Consider the following 6,000-nt stretch of genomic DNA (forward strand, 5'->3'; position numbering starts at 1 on the left):
TTGCTTTAGAGACAACCTATGGATGCTTATTAACTACCTGAGAATAGGACGCGGTTGGCTTCTGGGGTGGAAAGCAGGGAATGATGAAAACAGGGAGAGGGCAACATCTAGAGGACAAAAGAATGTGACACCGAGCTCTTGACTGTCCAGACTAAAAAAGGAGTTTGCAGTTACCTTACTGTGTTTTCTAAGGAAAGAGCTGCTTCCAGAGTAAGGAATTAGGTAAATATAAACATGCAGGTGAAAGCTTACTAGTCAGTGATGTTATAGCCCAAATATAGCTCTACAGGAACTAATTTTCAGATAAGAGTTGTTTTGATCTTAGAGGCCAAACAGTCTGTTAGATCATCTCATTAAGGTTTCTATTTATTAACGTACCATAGGATTTTTTTCCCCAGTTACTCCAGTATACAGTCTGGTAGCATGTGTATTTTTTAGATAATGTATATCTTAACTAAAGACATACTGAAAACATGGAGAGACATCCTGGTTTCCCCCGGGGGGTGTGTGCTCTAATGGGTAATAAATCTCATTGTTACAAACATTTGCTTTATGCCTAATTGGAATCTGACTGTTTTCAGGTACCTGTCATTGAATCTTATTATCTCAGTGTCTGATAGAATAAATGGGCTTTTCAGGCTTGGTATCATCTTCCCGTGGGAGCCCTGATGCAATCCTGTCATCTTTCAGTCTTCCACTTAGTAAGATGTTGAGATATTTAAATGTCTTCCTATAAGGTTTAAGTTGGGGTTTTTTTAATAAAAACCTCCACATCTTTTTTTTTTTTTCTTTTTTTTTTCTTTATTCTGTTCTGCATCCCTTGCTATGTTTTCAACATCTTTTTTATATGCAGAAATTGGTTTTCCCTATTAAAATCATCATTCATGTTTTCTACATTGTAGAGTTCTTATTCTCCACCACACTGAATTTGGAAACTCAAACTCTATGATATCAAAGCTTCTTGGCTTTCCAAGTTGTAGCCAAGATGAATGTTAGCAAGCCAAAAAGCACAGATGACTACACGAACAGAGCTTTTTAAATTTTAATCTATGTGAAATAGATGTGCTGAATTTTCCAGTCCTCTATTTCCCCTAATTACCCATCTCCACTACTTATATACAGATTTGCTCTCTTTATTAATTGAATTATCTTATTGTTTGTATTTCTTTATTCACAGTTAAGATTTTTTTATTCACACTAGACTTTTAATATCTCTCCTTCCCACAAGATCACTTTTTCCCACTATGCATTGCATTTTCATGAGAGCTATACGCTTGCAATTACAGGTACTCTATAAATCATCATCACTGTGATCCATGGACATAAATAAACAAGGGTGATGAAAGACCTTTTACTGCTATCAGTTATAACATAAAACAGGTTACACAGACAAGCTGTGACCTGTGAGATCAGATTGGTATCTGGAGTTTTAATCTCTGTTCTTGGCTGCAGTAGAGAAAAATAGCTATCATTTATCACTAGCAAAGCATGCAGTAAGCAATAAGAATGTGTGAGCTCAACTACATTAAACGTTAGCTGCTGTGTATGTACATACACATCTACTACAAACATTTATTAGCAATATGCTGTAATTATGAACACAGATTCATTATGGACAACTTGAAACAGCAGAATTCAGATAATTGCAATGGGAAAGTGTAATTGCAATGAGCAAGTATCATTAACTAATTTACTCAGATAATCAAGGGCCAGCTAAAATTACATTGTGGAGAAACCACACAGTATTCCAATTAAAACACATAAACGAAAGAAAAAAGGTAGGGGATCTCTCCAAGTAATGGCACAGCTTGGCTACTTGTGTTTCTTCTTTTAATGCACTTTCCTGGCCATAAGGCTAATAACTCTGGTATACAGTTTGTGATGAACAGTGTATTGTTACAAGCCGCTATATAGCTGTATTTTTCTTTAGTTTGAAAACAACAAGACTGCAATACTCCAGGTATGATCAGTAAAGTACAGCCTATTTGCTTCACAGGTTATGAAATCCACACTAATGGGTTGTCTAAGGAGCTCATCTAACAGATTTGATGAAGCTGATCACTGACTCTAGGGAAAATAGGGGAAAGAGTGCCAGGCACATGAAACCAATGGGCAATGGCTGTAAAGCCATCCTCTGTCTAAGCACCTGTCTCTCCTTTCACCCGTGCAGGGTGGCATAAAGTCATGTACTTAATATGTAAGACACAGAGTTCAGAGGACAACCTCTCTTCCAGTTCAGATAAAACCATTACCGGACTGCAGCAAAACCGGATCTTGCATGCAGAGCTAACTGAAAAAACAACAGTTGCTTGTCATGATTCATTGTGATAAATAGTTGTCATTCTGATAATTCCCCCCCAAACCAAAACATACATTGCTTTTGTTCAGAGGTTGTTCTTGCCTTCAAACAGAGATTTTCAATTTAATTTGAAATAAATTATTGTAATATCAAAAAGTTAAATTACTGAAATACAAGATACAAAAGTTTTGGTGCTTGATTTCTTTCTATTATAAGTCAAAAAAGAAATTCCATATCAAACTGCTATTCTATTAAGAAAACTATTAAAACGCCTTCAGATAATTATAGTGATCAGTTCTGCTCACATACTTTAATTTAGCTGTAACAAGGATTTATGGTATGAATTTTAGCATGTGGAAAGTCTCAAAGAAGTTACCACCCTGTCAAGATACAGCATTTACTCTGGCCCTTCAGAGCTCTGTTGAGCTGAGGCCTTCATGAGCGGCCTTTGCCTTCACAACACTATAGATGTTGATCATTGCACCTACTTTTCAAAACGACAAAGAAAAAAAAAATATTTCGCAAGATTATTGCTGCTATTAATTTTGCCTCAATTTTTGTTAATTATAGTTGATCTCCAACTAGTCATGCATACAAAACTCATCTGCTTTATATGCATGCAAGCCACTCTACATGAATTAATAACACAACCAAGTAGAACTGAGAGCAACAAATAATAAATAACTGTTCTTTTAACATCCAGATGCTGCACTCTGAGAAGCTGTCTGTGATTTGTTACCTGCGAAACAGAGCCCAAGGGTCAGCTTCTATAGGATCATCAAGTCAAAACATGAATTTTTTTGAAACTTTTCAACTGCCAGCTTCTGAGTAGGAATGAACAGCAGCTGTCAAAAACAGATGAATAACAGATGCTATGAATATAGGGATCATAAATTAGGAGCCTGACTGAGAAAAGCTCTGCTATACAAGGGCATTTTAGCACGCACTTCAGCAATACCTGGCAGAAGGACCTACCAGTGGAGCTAGATGGTTATTAAAGGGAGTGATCTGAACAATCTGGAAATGTCTATTTCTGAATTATGCAGACCTCTTTCAAGGTTCTGTCAAAGTTATGGGTGTTTTCCTGTGTCATTTTGAAATTAAAAGGGCTGAGATATTAATGCTCTGTGAAGGACATTAATTTAAAACATGCACAGTGCTAAAGCATGCTATCAGCTGCTTTACGATACAGAGAAGCTTGTAAAGGAATAAAATAAGGACAGCAGAAATATTTGAAGTTCGTTTTTTTCCCATCACATGCAGCACTAAAGGGTATAGATTATATTTTATGATTGTGTTGATACTGAAAAATCTCATTTTCTTGTCCTTCTGGGTGAAATGGGAGTAACTGCAGTGGTGCTGGGCAACGTGCATAGTCACAAAGCTAGCAGGAGCAGCCCTAGACTGCTGTGGAGAAGCAACCCCAAAGCTGGAAATGTTTGGAACTGTATTTGTCGCCTGTGAGACCACTTGATTCAGAAACATCTTTGGGGTCACCTTCAGACTATTCTGCTCATACCTCGTAGTGCAAGGCACTGGGGCTAGTGTACTTTATGATCCCAGTAAGAAAGGCACTCAGACTCAATAAGCTATTGCTTAAAATACCATTTTCTGGAGCTATCACAAGAAAGAAAAAGAACAGAGATAATCTTATGTCCCTTCAGGTGCTGCGAACTCCAAGCTGTGCAGTGTCAGACAGACCTTTGTTCATGTGGTACAGATCCCACCCATAGAAAGCTTTGGTAACACTTTGGTTTCAAGACCTCTGAAAGAATTTTCTTAGATTAAAAAATTATTTTATTCATCATTTCTACCATCAACTAACCATGTGTTCACAGGAGAACTTGCTGCTCCACTCTAAGATAAAGACAAGGACATGTGAGTGGTGTAATCGACAACACCGAGTGGGAGCTGCCAGTGGGCTCCTGTTACCACCACCCAGCTGAGCTTGTGCTGCGGACAAGACACCTGCACAGCCCAGCACTGGCCTGGAGGACAAGCTGTACGGGCAGCACAGTGCAGTGCAGCACCGGCTTGTGCCTACTTCACTGTTGCGTGTATCACTAACTCTTTGATAAACTATAGTCTTCTGGTTAGGTTTGCTACAGCCCTAAAGGGGAAAATCTTGTACCTGCTTGAGGGTTTTAGGCTTTTCTTTCCTGCTGGGGGCATCAGCTGGTGCTCTGTGCCAGCTTGGTAGCTTCTACTGCTCCTTGAGGTGAGTTCTGCCTACTATCAGACATGAGACACGGCGGCAAAGGATTGTTGCTGGAGGGTCCCTTTATTATCTAGCATGAGGGCGACGGGATTTGCAGGCAGGCTGTGCTGTAAGGTCAGGGGCCTACGGAGATAATAAGGATGCAGAGTGCATCAGGTTTCAACCAGCATCAACCATGCCACGAACAAGGCAGCTGGAAGCACAGAAGCGAACGTTCTCCCGCTATAGAGGGAACAAGATGCCTGTGGCTCTGTCTGGGATGTAGGATATGTTGCTGCTCCCCTTCCTTCGTCACACAGACACCTTGGGACTTTCACAGGTTATTTCTGTTTTCAATAGCAAGTGGAGGATGAGTATGTGCACAATACAGGCAGATCTCACAGTCTCACCTTGCACAGCCTTTGCCAAGAACACAGATGGTGTACTGTAGCTCTGAAGGCATTCAGCATCCAGGGAACAGGAATCTGCTTTTGAGGGCTGCTCTGGGACCATCATACTCTTCTTACACCAGCCTCACATGGTTGTCTCTGGGCTGTTCTGCAGAATGGATTTTCAAGAACACTCTGCTTACTAAGGTCCTACATTTATTGTCCTCCATTATGCCCCTGGCTCTGTATCTCCACATCCACTTTACATTTAATTTATATGCTACAGTGGTATGCAGTGTAGTAAGAATCAGAAATTGTATCATAGCACTCCATGTAACAGAATGGGCTGCTTGGTTGATCTTGCAGGCAATATAAACCTTTCACAGCCTTTCACACTGGTTGGTGATTTGGCTTGAGGAAAATCAGTCAGTTCACTTTGCAGGTAAATTTCAGTTCACAGATACACGTAATGAGTTATTAATTTAGGCCTCTCTTTAGGAAGAAAGCTTTAATTCTAAGCCTTGGAGTTAACTGATCTTATGAAGTCGGTATATTTAAAAATACACAAAAGTTTGTGTACAGCAGACCCCTAATACCCATAGAGAAAACATAATTTTGCACAACATAAAATTGCATGTGTGTGGTGGTTTGTGTGTTTTCTTTCTTATAACTGAAAAGTTTAGTGCATGAAACCTAGTGGAACTTGCTTAATAGAGAACACTGGCAAAGTTATGAAAGCAAATTTAATCAGTAAATTATTCTGAAAGGCAAATATAAAGTATTTTCTAGAGAAGCCTAAGGAATACTGATGAATTGCAAATTAAAACTATGTAGACATCATTCAAAGAAGCATCATAAAGGGGAAACAGATTTTTAAAGTGCATCATGTAAGCATAAGCAACAGTTTATAGAAACATGTCCATTGGAAAAAGCTACTTTCTTTTACATCCTGTGAACTACAGTTGAATATTACACATAACCTCAATTGACAAGCGTACATGTAGCCCTATTTAAATTATACCAATCAACACTACATAATCAGTACAACCTGCACCATTAAGTTTAGATTAAGTTAGTTAACAAAAAGGAAAAAGAAAAGTTTATAAACATTCCAA

The sequence above is a fragment of the Falco rusticolus genome, chromosome 2 (assembly GCF_015220075.1).
Source record: "Falco rusticolus isolate bFalRus1 chromosome 2, bFalRus1.pri, whole genome shotgun sequence".
Lineage (NCBI taxonomy): Eukaryota > Metazoa > Chordata > Aves > Falconiformes > Falconidae > Falco > Falco rusticolus.